Here is a 19006-nt window from a genome sequence, read left to right on the forward strand (position 1 = left end):
GTTACGGTCCCATTGAGTACAGTTTTGGAGAAAGGGACATCTGTTGCACCACAGGGCGGGAGGCGGGTGCTGAGCACGACACATTTCCTCTCTTTGGTAAGCATTTTTGTATGTTTTATACTTTGGGAATTTTGGTTTTTCATGTTGAGTATAAAATGACGTTTTTCATGTTTGAAATGTACTAACTTGATTTTTGCTCACAGCAGGTCAACTTGTGTGTGGTTGCAACGTTACGGTCCCATTGAGTACAGTTTTGGAGAAAGGGACATCTGTTGCACCACAGGGCGGGAGGCGGGTGCTGAGCACGACACATTTCCTCTCTTTGGTAAGCATTTTTGTATGTTTTATACTTTGGGAATTTTGGTTTTTCATGTTGAGTATAAAATGACGTTTTCATGTTCGAAATGTACTAACTTGATTTTTGCTCGCAGCAGGTCAACTTGTGTGTGGTTGCAACGTTACGGTCCCATTGAGTACAGTTTTGGAGAAAGGGACATCTGTTGCACCACAGGGCCGGAGGCGGGTGCTGAGCACGATACATTACCTCTCTTTGGTAAGCATTTTTGTATGTTTTATACTTTTGGAATTTTGGTTTTTCATGTTGAGTATAAAATGACGTTTTTCATGTTCGAAATGTACTAACTTGATTTTTGCTCGCAGCAGGTCAACTTGAGTGTGGTTGCAACGTTACGGTCCCATTGAGTACAGTTTTGGAGAAAGGGACATCTGTTGCACCACAGGGCGGGAGGCGGGTGCTGAGCACGACACATTTCCTCTCTTTGGTAAGCATTTTTGTATGTTTTATACTTTGGGAATTTTGGTTTTTCATGTTGAGTATAAAATGACGTTTATCATGTTCGAAATGTACTAACTTGATTTTTGCTCGCAGCAGGTCAACTTGTGTGTGGTTGCAACGTTACGGTCCCATTGAGTACAGTTTTGGAGAAAGGGACATCTGTTGCACCACAGGGCGGGAGGCGGGTGCTGAACACGATACATTACCTCTCTTTGGTAAGCATTTTTGTATGTTTTATACTTTTGGAATTTTGGTTTTTCATGTTGAGTATAAAATGACGTTTTTCATGTTCGAAATGTACTAACTTGATTTTTGCTCGCAGCAGGTCAACTTGTGTGTGGTTGCAACGTTACGGTCCCATTGAGTACAGTTTTGGAGAAAGGGACATCTGTTGCACCACAGGGCGGGAGGCGGGTGCTGAGCACGACACATTTCCTCTCTTTGGTAAGCATTTTTGTATGTTTTATACTTTGGGAATTTTGGTTTTTCATGTTGAGTATAAAGTGACGTTTTTCATGTTCGAAATGTACTAACTTGATTTTTGCTCGCAGCAGGTCAACTTGTGTGTGGTTGCAACGTTACGGTCCCATTGAGTACAGTTTTGGAGAAAGGGACATCTGTTGCACCACAGGGCGGGAGGCGGGTGCTGAGCACGACACATTTCCTCTCTTTGGTAAGCATTTTTGTATGTTTTATACTTTGGGAATTTTGGTTTTTCATGTTGAGTATAAAATGACGTTTTTCATGTTTGAAATGTACTAACTTGATTTTTGCTCACAGCAGGTCAACTTGTGTGTGGTTGCAACGTTACGGTCCCATTGAGTACAGTTTTGGAGAAAGGAACATCTGTTGCACCACAGGGCGGGAGGCGGGTGCTGAGCACGACACATTTCCTCTCTTTGGTAAGCATTTTTGTATGTTTTATACTTTGGGAATTTTGGTTTTTCATGTTGAGTATAAAATGACGTTTTTCATGTTTGAAATGTACTAACTTGATTATTGCTCACAGCAGGTCAACTTGTGTGTGGTTGCAACGTTACGGTCCCATTGAGTACAGTTTTGGAGAAAGGGACATCTGTTGCACCACAGGGCGGGAGGCGGGTGCTGAGCACGACACATTTCCTCTCTTTGGTAAGCATTTTTGTATGTTTTATACTTTGGGAATTTTGGTTTTTCATGTTGAGTATAAAATGACGTTTATCATGTTCGAAATGTACTAACTTGATTTTTGCTCGCAGCAGGTCAACTTGTGTGTGGTTGCAACGTTACGGTCCCATTGAGTACAGTTTTGGAGAAAGGGACATCTGTTGCACCACAGGGCGGGAGGCGGGTGCTGAACACGATACATTACCTCTCTTTGGTAAGCATTTTTGTATGTTTTATAGTTTTGGAATTTTGGTTTTTCATGTTGAGTATAAAATGACGTTTTTCATGTTCGAAATGTACTAACTTGATTTTTGCTCGCAGCAGGTCAACTTGTGTGTGGTTGCAACGTTACGGTCCCATTGAGTACAGTTTTGGAGAAAGGGACATCTGTTGCACCACAGGGCGGGAGGCGGGTGCTGAGCACGACACATTTCCTCTCTTTGGTAAGCATTTTTGTATGTTTTATACTTTGGGAATTTTGGTTTTTCATGTTGAGTATAAAATGACGTTTTTCATGTTTGAAATGTACTAACTTGATTTTTGCTCACAGCAGGTCAACTTGTGTGTGGTTGCAACGTTACGGTCCCATTGAGTACAGTTTTGGAGAAAGGGACATCTGTTGCACCACAGGGCGGGAGGCGGGTGCTGAGCACGACACATTTCCTCTCTTTGGTAAGCATTTTTGTATGTTTTATACTTTGGGAATTTTGGTTTTTCATGTTGAGTATAAAATGACGTTTTCATGTTCGAAATGTACTAACTTGATTTTTGCTCGCAGCAGGTCAACTTGTGTGTGGTTGCAACGTTACGGTCCCATTGAGTACAGTTTTGGAGAAAGGGACATCTGTTGCACCACAGGGCCGGAGGCGGGTGCTGAGCACGATACATTACCTCTCTTTGGTAAGCATTTTTGTATGTTTTATACTTTTGGAATTTTGGTTTTTCATGTTGAGTATAAAATGACGTTTTTCATGTTCGAAATGTACTAACTTGATTTTTGCTCGCAGCAGGTCAACTTGAGTGTGGTTGCAACGTTACGGTCCCATTGAGTACAGTTTTGGAGAAAGGGACATCTGTTGCACCACAGGGCGGGAGGCGGGTGCTGAGCACGACACATTTCCTCTCTTTGGTAAGCATTTTTGTATGTTTTATACTTTGGGAATTTTGGTTTTTCATGTTGAGTATAAAATGACGTTTATCATGTTCGAAATGTACTAACTTGATTTTTGCTCGCAGCAGGTCAACTTGTGTGTGGTTGCAACGTTACGGTCCCATTGAGTACAGTTTTGGAGAAAGGGACATCTGTTGCACCACAGGGCGGGAGGCGGGTGCTGAACACGATACATTACCTCTCTTTGGTAAGCATTTTTGTATGTTTTATACTTTTGGAATTTTGGTTTTTCATGTTGAGTATAAAATGACGTTTTTCATGTTCGAAATGTACTAACTTGATTTTTGCTCGCAGCAGGTCAACTTGAGTGTGGTTGCAACGTTACGGTCCCATTGCGTACAGTTTTGGAGAAAGGGACATCTGTTGCACCACAGGACGGGAGGCGGGTGCTGAGCACGATACATTACCTCTCTTTGGTAAGCATTTTTGTATGTTTTATACTTTTGGAATTTTGGTTTTTCATGTTGAGTATAAAATGACGTTTTTCATGTTCGAAATGTACTAACTTGATTTTTGCTCGCAGCAGGTCAACTTGTGTGTGGTTGCAACGTTACGGTCCCATTGAGTACAGTTTTGGAGAAAGGGACATCTGTTGCACCACAGGGCGGGAGGCGGGTGCTGAGCACGATACATTACCTCTCTTTGGTAAGCATTTTTGTATGTTTTATACTTTTGGTATTTTGGTTTTTCATGTTGAGTATAAAATGTCGTTTTTCATGTTCGAAATGTACTAACTTGATTTTTGCTCGCAGCAGGTCAACTTGTGTGTGGTTGCAACGTTACGGTCCCATTGAGTACAGTTTTGGAGAAAGGGACATCTGTTGCACTACAGGGCGGGAGGCGGGTGGTGAGCACGATACATTACCTCTCTTTGGTAAGCACTTTTGTATGTTTTATACTTTTGGAATTTTGGTTTTTCATGTTGAGTATAAAATGACGTTTTTCATGTTCGAAATGTACTAACTTGATTTTTGCCCGCAGCAGGTCAACTTGTGTGTGGTTGCAACGTTACGGTCCATTGAGTACAGTTTTGGAGAAAGGGACATCTTTTGCACCACAGGGCGAGAGGCGGGTGCTGAGCACGATACATTACCTCTCTTTGGTAAGCATTTTTGTATGTTTTATACTTTTGGAATTTTGGTTTTTCATGTTGAGTATAAAATGACGTTTTTCATGTTCGAAATGTACTAACTTGATTTTTGCACGCAGCAGGTCAACTTGTGTGTGGTTGCAACGTTACGGTCCCATTGAGTACAGTTTTGGAGAAAGGGACATCTGTTGCACCACAGGGCGGGAGGCGGGTGCTGAGCATGATACATTACCTCTCTTTGGTAAGCATTTTTGTATGTTTTATACTTTTGGAATTTTGGTTTTTCATGTTGAGTATAAAATGACGTTTTTCATGTTCGAAATGTACTAACTTGATTTTTGCTCGCAGCAGGTCAACTTGTGTGTGGTTGCAACGTTACGGTCCCATTGAGTACAGTTTTGGAGAAAGGGACATCTGTTGCACCACAGGGCGGGAGGCGGGTGCTGAGCACGATACATTACCTCTCTTTGGTAAGCATTTTTGTATGTTTTATACTTTTGGAATTTTGGTTTTTCATGTTGAGTATAAAATGACGTTTTTCATGTTCGAAATGTACTAACTTGATTTTTGCTCGCAGCAGGTCAATTTGTGTGTGGTTGCATCGTTACGGTCCCATTGAGTACAGTTTTGGAGAAAGGGACATCTGTTGCACCACAGGGCGGGAGGCGGGTGCTGAGCATGATACATTACCTCTCTTTGGTAAGCATTTTTGTATGTTTTATAGTTTTGGAATTTTGGTTTTTCATGTTGTGTATAAAATGACGTTTTTCATGTTCCAAATGTACTAACTTGATTTTTGCTCGCAGCAGGTCAACTTGTGTGTGGTTGCAACGTTACGGTCCCATTGAGTACAGTTTTGGAGAAAGGGACATCTGTTGCACCACAGGGCGGGAGGCGGGTGCTGAGCATGATACATTACCTCTCTTTGGTAAGCATTTTAGTATGTTTTATAGTTTTGGAATTTTGGTTTTTCATGTTGAGTATAAAATGACGTTTTTCATGTTCGAAATGTACTAACTTGATTTTTGCTCTCAGCAGGTCAACTTGTGTGTGGTTGCAACGTTACGGTCCCATTGAGTACAGTTTTGGAGAAAGGGACATCTGTTGCACCACAGGGCGGGAGGCGGGTGCTGAGCATGGTACATTACCTCTCTTTGGTAAGCATTTTTGTATGTTTTATAGTTTTGGAATTTTGGTTTTTCATGTTGAGTATAAAATGTCGTTTTTCATGTTCGAAATGTACTAACTTGATTTTTGCTCGCAGCAGGTCAACTTGTGTGTGGTTGCAACGTTACGGTCCCATTGAGTACAGTTTTGGAGAAAGGGACATCTGTTGCACCACAGGGCGGGAGGCGGGTGGTGAGCATGATACATTACCTCTCTTTGGTAAGCATTTTTGTATGTTTTATAGTTTTGGAATTTTGGTTTTTCATGTTGTGTATAAAATGACGTTTCTCATGTTCCAAATGTACTAACTTGATTTTTGCTCGCAGCAGGTCAACTTGTGTGTGGTTGCAACATTACGGTCCTATTGAGTACAGTTTTGGAGAAAGGGACATCTGTTGCACCACAGGACGGGAGGCGGGTGCTGAGCACGATACATAACCTCTCTTTGGTAAGCATTTTTGTATGTTTTATACTTTTGGAATTTTGGTTTTTCATGTTGAGTATAAAATGACGTTTTTCATGTTCGAAATGTACTAACTTGATTTTTGCTCGCAGCAGGTCAACTTGTGTGTGGTTGCATCGTTACGGTCCCATTGAGTACAGTTTTGGAGAAAGGGACATCTGTTGCACCACAGGGCGGGAAGCGGGTGGTGAGCACGATACATTACCTCTCTTTGGTAAGCATTTTTGTATGTTTTATACTTTGGGAATTTTGGTTTTTCATGTTGAGTATAAAATGACGTTTTTCATGTTCGAAATGTACTAACTTGATTTTTGCTCTCAGCAGGTCAACTTGTGTGTGGTTGCAACGTTACGGTCCCATTGAGTACAGTTTTGGAGAAAGGGACATCTGTTGCACCACAGGGCGGGAGGCGGGTGCTGAGCACGATACATTACCTCTCTTTGGTAAGCATTTTTGTATGTTTTATACTTTTGGAATTTTGGTTTTTCATGTTGAGTATAAAATGACGTTTTTCATGTTCGAAATGTACTAACTTGATTTTTGCTCGCAGCAGGTCAACTTGTGTGTGGTTGCAACGTTACGGTCCCATTGAGTACAGTTTTGGAGAAAGGGACATCTGTTGCACCACAGGGCGGGAGGCGGGTGCTGAGCACGATACATTTCCTCTCTTTGGTAAGCTTTTTTGTATGTTTTATACTTTTGGAATTTTGGTTTTTCATGTTGAGTGTAAAATGACGTTTCTCATGTTTGAAATGTACTAACTTGATTTTTGCTCGCAGCAGGTCAACTTGTGTGTGGTTGCAACGTTACGGTCCCATTGAGTACAGTTTTGGAGAAAGGGACATCTGTTGCACCACAGGGCGGGAGGAGGGTGCGGAGCATGGATACATTTTCTCTTTTTGGTAATAATTTTTCTATATTTAATACTTTCGGAATTTTGGTTTCTCATGTTGCGTTTAAAATGACCTTTTTAATGTTTGAAATGTACTATCTTGATTTTTCCTCGCAGCTGGTACTTGTGTGTGGTTGCAACGTTACGGTCCCATTGAGTACATTTTTGGAGAAGGGGACATCTGTTGCACCACAGGGCGGGAGGAGGGTGCTGAGCACGATACATAACCTCTCTTTGGTAAGCATTTTTGTATGTTTTATACTTTTGGAATTTTGGTTTTTCATGTTGCGTTTAGATTGACATTTTTAATGTTTGAAATGTACTAACTTGATTTTTGCTCGCAGCAGGTCAACTTGTGTGTGGTTGCAACGTTACGGTCCCATTGAGTACAGTTTTGGAGAAAGGGACATCTGTTGCACCACAGGGCGGGAGGAGGGTGCTGAGCACGACACATTTCCTCTCTTTGGTAAGCATTTTTGTATGTTTTATACTTTTGGAATTTTGGTTTTTCATGTTGAGTATAAAATGACGTTTTTCATGTTTGAAATGTACTAACTTGATTTTTGCTCGCAGCAGGTCAACTTGTGTGTGGTTGCAACGTTACTGTCCCATTGAGTACAGTTTTGGAGAAAGGGACATCTGTTGCACCACAGGGCGGGAGGAGGGTGCGGAGCATGGATACATTTTCTCTTTTTGGTAACAATTTTTTTATGTTTATTACTTTCGGAATTTTGGTTTTCCAGGTTGCGTTTAAAATGACCTTTTTAATGTTTGAAATGTACTAACTTGATTTTTCCTCGCAGCTGGTAATTGTGTGTGGTTGCAATGTTACGGTCCCATTGAGTACAGTTTTGGAGAAAGGGACATCTGTTGCACCACAGGGCGGGAGGAGGGTGCTGAGCACGACACATTTCCTCTCTTTGGTAAGCATTTTTGTATGTTTTATACTTTTGGAATTTTGGTTTTTCATGTTGAGTATAAAATGACGTTTTTCATGTTTGAAATGTACTAACTTGATTTTTGCTCACAGCAGGTCAACTTGTGTGTGGTTGCAACGTTACGGTCCCATTGAGTACAGTTTTGGAGAAAGGGACATCTGTTGCACCACAGGGCGGGAGGCGGGTGCTGAGCACGACACATTTCCTCTCTCTGGTAAGCATTTTTGTATGTTTTATACTTTTGGAATTTTGGTTTTTCATGTTGCGTTTAGATTGACCTTTTTAATGTTTGAAATGTACTAACTTGATTTTTGCACGCAGCAGGTCAACTTGTGTGTGGTTGCAATGTTACGGTCCCATTGAGTACAGTTTGGAGAAAGGGACATCCGTTGCACCACAGGGCGGGAGGAGGGTGCTGAGCACGATACATTTCCTCTCTTTGGTAAGCATTTTTGTATGTTTTATACTTTTGGAATTTTGGTTTTTCATGTTGAGTATAAAATGACGTTTTTCATGTTTGAAATGTACTAACTTGATTTTTGCACGCAGCAGGTCAACTTGTGTGTGGTTGCAAGGTTACGGTCCCATTGAGTACAGTTTTGGAGAAAGGGACATCTGTTGAACCACAGGGCGGGTGGAGGGTGCTGAGCACGACACATTTCCTCTCTTTGGTAAGCATTTTTGTATGTTTTATACTTTTGGAATTTTGGTTTTTCATGTTGAGTATAAAATGACGTTTTTCATGTTTGAAATGTACTAACTTGATTTTTGCTCGCAGCAGGTCAACTTGTGTGTGGTTGCAACGTTACGGTCCCATTGAGTACAGTTTTGGAGAAAGGGACATCTGTTGCACCACAGGGCGGGAAGAGGGTGCTGAGCACGATACATTTCCTCTCTTTGGTAAGCATTTTTGTATGTTTTATACTTTTGGAATTTTGGTTTTTCATGTTGAGTATAAAATGACGTTTTTCATGTTTGAAATGTACTAACTTGATTTTTGCACACAGCAGGTCAACTTGTGTGTGGTTGCAACGTTACGGTCCCATTGAGTACAGTTTTGGAGAAAGGGACATCTGTTGCACCACAGGGCGGGAGGCGGGTGCTGAGCACGATACATAACCTCTCTTTGGTAAGCATTTTTGTATGTTTTATACTTTTGGAATTTTGGTTTTTCATGTTGAGTATAAAATGACGTTTTTCATGTTCGAAATGTACTAACTTGATTTTTGCTCGCAGCAGGTCAACTTGTGTGTGGTTGCATCGTTACGGTCCCATTGAGTACAGTTTTGGAGAAAGGGACATCTGTTGCACCACAGGGCGGGAAGCGGGTGGTGAGCACGATACATTACCTCTCTTTGGTAAGCATTTTTGTATGTTTTATACTTTTGGAATTTTGGTTTTTCATGTTGAGTATAAAATGACGTTTTTCATGTTCGAAATGTACTAACTTGATTTTTGCTCTCAGCAGGTCAACTTGTGTGTGGTTGCAAAGTTACGGTCCCATTGAGTACAGTTTTGGAGAAAGGGACATCTGTTGCACCACAGGGCGGGAGGCGGGTGCTGAGCACGATACATTACCTCTCTTTGGTAAGCATTTTTGTATGTTTTATACTTTTGGAATTTTGGTTTTTCATGTTGAGTATAAAATGACGTTTTTCATGTTCGAAATGTACTAACTTGATTTTTGCTCGCAGCAGGTCAACTTGTGTGTGGTTGCAACGTTACGGTCCCATTGAGTACAGTTTTGGAGAAAGGGACATCTGTTGCACCACAGGGCGGGAGGCGGGTGCTGAGCATGATACATTACCTCTCTTTGGTAAGCATTTTTGTATGTTTTATAGTTTTGGAATTTTGGTTTTTCATGTTGTGTATAAAATGACGTTTTTCATGTTCCAAATGTACTAACTTGATTTTTGCTCGCAGCAGGTCAACTTGTGTGTGGTTGCAACGTTACGGTCCCATTGAGTACAGTTTTGGAGAAAGGGACATCTGTTGCACCACAGGGCGGGAGGCGGGTGCTGAGCATGATACATTACCTCTCTTTGGTAAGCATTTTTGTATGTTTTATAGTTTTGGAATTTTGGTTTTTCATGTTGAGTATAAAATGTCGTTTTTCATGTTCGAAATGTACTAACTTGATTTTTGCTCGCAGCAGGTCAACTTGTGTGTGGTTGCAACGTTACGGTCCCATTGAGTACAGTTTTGGAGAAAGGGACATCTGTTGCACCACAGGGCGGGAGGCGGGTGCTGAGCATGATACATTACCTCTCTTTGGTAAGCATTTTTGTATGTTTTATAGTTTTGGAATTTTGGTTTTTCATGTTGTGTATAAAATGACGTTTTTCATGTTCCAAATGTACTAACTTGATTTTTGCTCGCAGCAGGTCAACTTGTGTGTGGTTGCAACATTACGGTCCTATTGAGTACAGTTTTGGAGAAAGGGACATCTGTTGCACCACAGGGCGGGAGGCGGGTGCTGAGCACGATACATAACCTCTCTTTGGTAAGCATTTTTGTATGTTTTATACTTTTGGAATTTTGGTTTTTCATGTTGAGTATAAAATGACGTTTTTCATGTTCGAAATGTACTAACTTGATTTTTGCTCGCAGCAGGTCAACTTGAGTGTGGTTGCAACGTTACGGTCCCATTGAGTACAGTTTTGGAGAAAGGGAGATCTGTTGCACCACAGGGCGGGAGGCGGGTGCTGAGCACGATACATTACCTCTCTTTGGTAAGCATTTTTGTATGTTTTATACTTTTGGAATTTTGGTTTTTCATGTTGAGTATAAAATGACGTTTTTCATGTTCGAAATGTACTAACTTGATTTTTGCTCGCAGCAGGTCAACTTGTGTGTGGTTGCAACGTTACGGTCCCATTGAGTACAGTTTTGGAGAAAGGGACATCTGTTGCACCACAGGGCGGGAGGCGGGTGCTGAGCACGATACATTACCTCTCTTTGGTAAGCATTTTTGTATGTTTTATACTTTTGGTATTTTGGTTTTTCATGTTGAGTATAAAATGTCGTTTTTCATGTTCGAAATGTACTAACTTGATTTTTGCTCGCAGCAGGTCAACTTGTGTGTGGTTGCAACGTTACGGTCCCATTGAGTACAGTTTTGGAGAAAGGGACATCTGTTGCACTACAGGGCGGGAGGCGGGTGGTGAGCACGATACATTACCTCTCTTTGGTAAGCACTTTTGTATGTTTTATACTTTTGGAATTTTGGTTTTTCATGTTGAGTATAAAATGACGTTTTTCATGTTCGAAATGTACTAACTTGATTTTTGCCCGCAGCAGGTCAACTTGTGTGTGGTTGCAACGTTACGGTCCATTGAGTACAGTTTTGGAGAAAGGGACATCTTTTGCACCACAGGGCGAGAGGCGGGTGCTGAGCACGATACATTACCTCTCTTTGGTAAGCATTTTTGTATGTTTTATACTTTTGGAATTTTGGTTTTTCATGTTGAGTATAAAATGACGTTTTTCATGTTCGAAATGTACTAACTTGATTTTTGCACGCAGCAGGTCAACTTGTGTGTGGTTGCAACGTTACGGTCCCATTGAGTACAGTTTTGGAGAAAGGGACATCTGTTGCACCACAGGGCGGGAGGCGGGTGCTGAGCATGATACATTACCTCTCTTTGGTAAGCATTTTTGTATGTTTTATACTTTTGGAATTTTGGTTTTTCATGTTGAGTATAAAATGACGTTTTTCATGTTCGAAATGTACTAACTTGATTTTTGCTCGCAGCAGGTCAACTTGTGTGTGGTTGCAACGTTACGGTCCCATTGAGTACAGTTTTGGAGAAAGGGACATCTGTTGCACCACAGGGCGGGAGGCGGGTGCTGAGCACGATACATTACCTCTCTTTGGTAAGCATTTTTGTATGTTTTATACTTTTGGAATTTTGGTTTCTCATGTTGAGTATAAAATGACGTTTTTCATGTTCGAAATGTACTAACTTGATTTTTGCTCGCAGCAGGTCAACTTGTGTGTGGTTGCATCGTTACGGTCCCATTGAGTACAGTTTTGGAGAAAGGGACATCTGTTGCACCACAGGGCGGGAAGCGGGTGCTGAGCATGATACATTACCTCTCTTTGGTAAGCATTTTTGTATGTTTTATAGTTTTGGAATTTTGGTTTTTCATGTTGTGTATAAAATGACGTTTTTCATGTTCCAAATGTACTAACTTGATTTTTGCTCGCAGCAGGTCAACTTGTGTGTGGTTGCAACGTTACGGTCCCATTGAGTACAGTTTTGGAGAAAGGGACATCTGTTGCACCACAGGGCGGGAGGCGGGTGCTGAGCATGATACATTACCTCTCTTTGGTAAGCATTTTTGTATGTTTTATAGTTTTGGAATTTTGGTTTTTCATGTTGAGTATAAAATGACGTTTTTCATGTTCGAAATGTACTAACTTGATTTTTGCTCTCAGCAGGTCAACTTGTGTGTGGTTGCAACGTTACGGTCCCATTGAGTACAGTTTTGGAGAAAGGGACATCTGTTGCACCACAGAGCGGGAGGCGGGTGCTGAGCATGGTACATTACCTCTCTTTGGTAAGCATTTTTGTATGTTTTATAGTTTTGGAATTTTGGTTTTTCATGTTGAGTATAAAATGTCGTTTTTCATGTTCAAAATGTACTAACTTGATTTTTGCTCGCAGCAGGTCAACTTGTGTGTGGTTGCAACGTTACGGTCCCATTGAGTACAGTTTTGGAGAAAGGGACATCTGTTGCACCACAGGGCGGGAGGCGGGTGCTGAGCATGATACATTACCTCTCTTTGGTAAGCATTTTTGTATGTTTTATAGTTTTGGAATTTTGGTTTTTCATGTTGTGTATAAAATGACGTTTTTCATGTTCCAAATGTACTAACTTGATTTTTGCTCGCAGCAGGTCAACTTGTGTGTGGTTGCAACATTACGGTCCTATTGAGTACAGTTTTGGAGAAAGGGACATCTGTTGCACCACAGGGCGGGAGGCGGGTGCTGAGCACGATACATAACCTCTCTTTGGTAAGCATTTTTGTATGTTTTATACTTTTGGAATTTTGGTTTTTCATGTTGAGTATAAAATGACGTTTTTCATGTTCGAAATGTACTAACTTGATTTTTGCTCGCAGCAGGTCAACTTGTGTGTGGTTGCAACGTTACGGTCCCATTGAGTACAGTTTTGGAGAAAGGGACATCTGTTGCACCACAGGGCGGGAGGCGGGTGCTGAGCACGATACATTACCTCTCTTTGGTAAGCATTTTTGTATGTTTTATACTTTTGGTATTTTGGTTTTTCATGTTGAGTATAAAATGTCGTTTTTCATGTTCGAAATGTACTAACTTGATTTTTGCTCGCAGCAGGTCAACTTGTGTGTGGTTGCAACGTTACGGTCCCATTGAGTACAGTTTTGGAGAAAGGGACATCTGTTGCACTACAGGGCGGGAGGCGGGTGGTGAGCACGATACATTACCTCTCTTTGGTAAGCACTTTTGTATGTTTTATACTTTTGGAATTTTGGTTTTTCATGTTGAGTATAAAATGACGTTTTTCATGTTCGAAATGTACTAACTTGATTTTTGCACGCAGCAGGTCAACTTGTGTGTGGTTGCGACGTTACGGTCCCATTGAGTACAGTTTTGGAGAAAGGGACATCTGTTGCACCACAGGGCGGGAGGCGGGTGCTGAGCACGACACATTTCCTCTCTTTGGTAAGCATTTTTGTATGTTTTATACTTTGGGAATTTTGGTTTTTCATGATGAGTATAAAATGACGTTTTTCATGTTTGAAATGTACTAACTTGATTTTTGCTCACAGCAGGTCAACTTGTGTGTGGTTGCAACGTTACGGTCCCATTGAGTACAGTTTTGGAGAAAGGGACATCTGTTGCACCACAGGGCGGGAGGCGGGTGCTGAGCACGACACATTTCCTCTCTTTGGTAAGCATTTTTGTATGTTTTATACTTTGGGAATTTTGGTTTTTCATGTTGAGTATAAAATGACGTTTATCATGTTCGAAATGTACTAACTTGATTTTTGCTCGCAGCAGGTCAACTTGTGTGTGGTTGCAACGTTACGGTCCCATTGAGTACAGTTTTGGAGAAAGGGACATCTGTTGCACCACAGGGCCGGAGGCGGGTGGTGAGCACGATACATTACCTCTCTTTGGTAAGCATTTTTGTATGTTTTATACTTTTGGAATTTTGGTTTTTCATGTTGAGTATAAAATGACGTTTTTCATGTTCGAAATGTACTAACTTGATTTTTGCTCGCAGCAGGTCAACTTGAGTGTGGTTGCAACGTTACGGTCCCATTGAGTACAGTTTTGGAGAAAGGGACATCTGTTGCACCACAGGGCGGGAGGCGGGTGCTGAGCACGACACATTTCCTCTCTTTGGTAAGCATTTTTGTATGTTTTATACTTTGGGAATTTTGATTTTTCATGTTGAGTATAAAATGACGTTTATCATGTTCGAAATGTACTAACTTGATTTTTGCTCGCAGCAGGTCAACTTGTGTGTGGTTGCAACGTTACGGTCCCATTGAGTACAGTTTTGGAGAAAGGGACATCTGTTGCACCACAGGGCGGGAGGCGGGTGCTGAACACGATACATTACCTCTCTTTGGTAAGCATTTTTGTATGTTTCATACTTTTGGAATTTTGGTTTTTCATGTTGAGTATAAAATGACGTTTTTCATGTTCGAAATGTACTAACTTGATTTTTGCTCGCAGCAGGTCAACTTGAGTGTGGTTGCAACGTTACGGTCCCATTGAGTACAGTTTTGGAGAAAGGGACATCTGTTGCACCACAGGGCGGGAGGCGGGTGCTGAGCACGATACATTACCTCTCTTTGGTAAGCATTTTTGTATGTTTTATACTTTTGGAATTTTGGTTTTTCATGTTGAGTATAAATTGACGTTTTTCATGTTCGAAATGTACTAACTTGATTTTTGCTCGCAGCAGGTCAACTTGTGTGTGGTTGCAACGTTACGGTCCCATTGAGTACAGTTTTGGAGAAAGGGACATCTGTTGCACCACAGGGCGGGAGGCGGGTGCTGAGCACGATACATTACCTCTCTTTGGTAAGCATTTTTGTATGTTTTATACATTTGGTATTTTGGTTTTTCATGTTGAGTATAAAATGTCGTTTTTCATGTTCGAAATGTACTAACTTGATTTTTGCTCGCAGCAGGTCAACTTGTGTGTGGTTGCAACGTTACGGTCCCATTGAGTACAGTTTTGGAGAAAGGGACATCTGTTGCACTACAGGGCGGGAGGCGGGTGGTGAGCACGATACATTACCTCTCTTTGGTAAGCACTTTTGTATGTTTTATACTTTTGGAATTTTGGTTTTTCATGTTGAGTATAAAATGACGTTTTTCATGTTCGAAATGTACTAACTTGATTTTTGCATGCAGCAGGTCAACTTGTGTGTGGTTGCAACGTTACGGTCCATTGAGTACAGTTTTGGAGAAAGGGACATCTTTTGCACCACAGGGCGAGAGGCGGGTGCTGAGCACGATACATTACCTCTCTTTGGTAAGCATTTTTGTATGTTTTATACTTTTGGAATTTTGGTTTTTCATGTTGAGTATAAAATGACGTTTTTCATGTTCGAAATGTACTAACTTGATTTTTGCACGCAGCAGGTCAACTTGTGTGTGGTTGCAACGTTACGGTCCCATTGAGTACAGTTTTGGAGAAAGGGACATCTGTTGCACCACAGGGCGGGAGGCGGGTGCTGAGCATGATACATTACCTCTCTTTGGTAAGCATTTTTGTATGTTTTATACTTTTGGAATTTTGGTTTTTCATGTTGAGTATAAAATGACGTTTTTCATGTTCGAAATGTACTAACTTGATTTTTGCTCGCAGCAGGTCAACTTGTGTGTGGTTGCAACGTTACGGTCCCATTGAGTACAGTTTTGGAGAAAGGGACATCTGTTGCACCACAGGGCGGGAGGCGGGTGCTGAGCACGATACATTACCTCTCTTTGGTAAGCATTTTTGTATGTTTTATACTTTTGGAATTTTGGTTTTTCATGTTGAGTATAAAATGACGTTTTTCATGTTCGAAATGTACTAACTTGATTTTTGCTCGCAGCAGGTCAACTTGTGTGTGGTTGCATCGTTACGGTCCCATTGAGTACAGTTTTGGAGAAAGGGACATCTGTTGCACCACAGGGCGGGAGGCGGGTGCTGAGCATGATACATTACCTCTCTTTGGTAATCATTTTTGTATGTTTTATAGTTTTGGAATTTTGGTTTTTCATGTTGTGTATAAAATGACGTTTTTCATGTTCCAAATGTACTAACTTGATTTTTGCTCGCAGCAGGTCAACATGTGTGTGGTTGCAACGTTACGGTCCCATTGAGTACAGTTTTGGAGAAAGGGACATCTGTTGCACCACAGGGCGGGAGGCGGGTGCTGAGCATGATACATTACCTCTCTTTGGTAAGCATTTTTGTATGTTTTATAGTTTTGGAATTTTGGTTTTTCATGTTGAGTATAAAATGACGTTTTTCATGTTCGAAATGTACTAACTTGATTTTTGCTCTCAGCAGGTCAACTTGTGTGTGGTTGCAACGTTACGGTCCCATTGAGTACAGTTTTGGAGAAAGGGACATCTGTTGCACCACAGGGCGGGAGGCGGGTGCTGAGCATGGTACATTACCTCACTTTGGTAAGCATTTTTGTATGTTTTATAGTTTTGGAATTTTGGTTTTTCATGTTGAGTATAAAATGTCGTTTTTCATGTTCGAAATGTACTAACTTGATTTTTGCTCGCAGCAGGTCAACTTGTGTGTGGTTGCAACGTTACGGTCCCATTGAGTACAGTTTTGGAGAAAGGGACATCTGTTGCACCACAGGGCGGGAGGCGGGTGCTGAGCATGATACATTACCTCTCTTTGGTAAGCATTTTTGTATGTTTTATAGTTTTGGAATTTTGGTTTTTCATGTTGTGTATAAAATGACGTTTTTCATGTTCCAAATGTACTAACTTGATTTTTGCTCGCAGCAGGTCAACTTGTGTGTGGTTGCAACATTACGGTCCTATTGAGTACAGTTTTGGAGAAAGCGACATCTGTTGCACCACAGGGCGGGAGGCGGGTGCTGAGCACGATACATAACCTCTCTTTGGTAAGCATTTTTGTATGTTTTATACTTTTGGAATTTTGGTTTTTCATGTTGAGTATAAAATGACGTTTTTCATGTTCGAAATGTACTAACTTGATTTTTGCTCGCAGCAGGTCAACTTGTGTGTGGTTGCATCGTTACGGTCCCATTGAGTACAGTTTTGGAGAAAGGGACATCTGTTGCACCACAGGGCGGGAAGCGGGTGGTGAGCACGATACATTACCTCTCTTTGGTAAGCATTTTTGTATGTTTTATACTTTTGGAATTTTGGTTTTTCATGTTGAGTATAAAATGACGTTTTTCATGTTCGAAATGTACTAACTTGATTTTTGCTCTCAGCAGGTCAACTTGTGTGTGGTTGCAACGTTACGGTCCCATTGAGTACAGTTTTGGAGAAAGGGACATCTGTTGCACCACAGGGCGGGAGGCGGGTGCTGAGCACGATACATTACCTCTCTTTGGTAAGCATTTTTGTATGTTTTATACTTTTGGAATTTTGGTTTTTCATGTTGAGTATAAAATGACGTTTTTCATGTTCGAAATGTACTAACTTGATTTTTGCTCGCAGCAGGTCAACTTGTGTGTGGTTGCAACGTTACGGTCCCATTGAGTACAGTTTTGGAGAAAGGGACATCTGTTGCACCACAGGGCGGGAGGCGGGTGCTGAGCATGATACATTACCTCTCTTTGGTAAGCATTTTTGTATGTTTTATAGTTTTGGAATTTTGGTTTTTCATGTTGAGTATAAAATGTCGTTTTTCATGTTCGAAATGTACTAACTTGATTTTTGCTCGCAGCAGGTCAACTTGTGTGTGGTTGCAACGTTACGGTCCCATTGAGTACAGTTTTGGAGAAAGGGACATCTGTTGCACCACAGGGCGGGAGGCGGGTGCTGAGCATGATACATTACCTCTCTTTGGTAAGCATTTTTGTATGTTTTATAGTTTTGGAATTTTGGTTTTTCATGTTGTGTATAAAATGACGTTTTTCATGTTCCAAATGTACTAACTTGATTTTTGCTCGCAGCAGGTCAACTTGTGTGTGGTTGCAACGTTACGGTCCCATTGAGTACAGTTTTGGAGAAAGGGACATCTGTTGCACCACAGGGCGGGAGGCGGGTGCTGAGCATGATACATTACCTCTCTTTGGTAAGCATTTTTGTATGTTTTATAGTTTTGGAATTTTGGTTTTTCATGTTGAGTATAAAATGTCGTTTTTCATGTTCGAAATGTACTAACTTGATTTTTGCTCGCAGCAGGTCAACTTGTGTGTGGTTGCAACGTTACGGTCCCATTGAGTACAGTTTTGGAGAAAGGGACATCTGTTGCACCACAGGGCGGGAGGCGGGTGCTGAGCATGATACATTACCTCTCTTTGGTAAGCATTTTTGTATGTTTTATAGTTTTGGAATTTTGGTTTTTCATGTTGTGTATAAAATGACGTTTTTCATGTTCCAAATGTACTAACTTCATTTTTGCTCGCAGCAGGTCAACTTGTGTGTGGTTGCAACATTACGGTCCTATTGAGTACAGTTTTGGAGAAAGGGACATCTGTTGCACCACAGGGCGGGAGGCGGGTGCTGAGCATGATACATTACCTCTCTTTGGTAAGCATTTTTGTATGTTTTATACTTTTGGAATTTTGGTTTTTCATGTTGAGTATAAAATGACGTTTTTCATGTTCGAAATGTACTAACTTGATTTTTGCTCGCAGCAGGTCAACTTGTGTGTGGTTGCAACGTTACGGTCCCATTGAGTACAGTTTTGGAGAAAGGGACATCTGTTGAACCACAGGGCGGGAGGCGGGTGCTGAGCACGATACATTACCTCTCTTTGGTAAGCATTTTTGTATGTTTTATACTTTTGGAATTTTGGTTTTTCATGTTGAGTATAAAATGACGTTTTTCATGTTCGAAATGTACTAACTTGATTTTTGCTCGCAGCAGGTCAACTTGTGTGTGGTTGCAACGTTACGGTCCCATTGAGTACAGTTTTGGAGAAAGGGACATCTGTTGCACCACAGGGCGGGAGGCGGGTGCTGAGCATGATACATTACCTCTCTTTGGTAAGCATTTTTGTATGTTTTATAGTTTTGGAATTTTGGTTTTTCATGTTGTGTATAAAATGACGTTTTTCATGTTCCAAATGTACTAACTTGATTTTTGCTCGCAGCAGGTCAACTTGTGTGTGGTTGCAACGTTACGG

This window comes from Schistocerca piceifrons, chromosome 6 (genome assembly GCF_021461385.2).
Source record: "Schistocerca piceifrons isolate TAMUIC-IGC-003096 chromosome 6, iqSchPice1.1, whole genome shotgun sequence".
Classification (NCBI taxonomy): Eukaryota; Metazoa; Arthropoda; class Insecta; order Orthoptera; family Acrididae; genus Schistocerca; species Schistocerca piceifrons.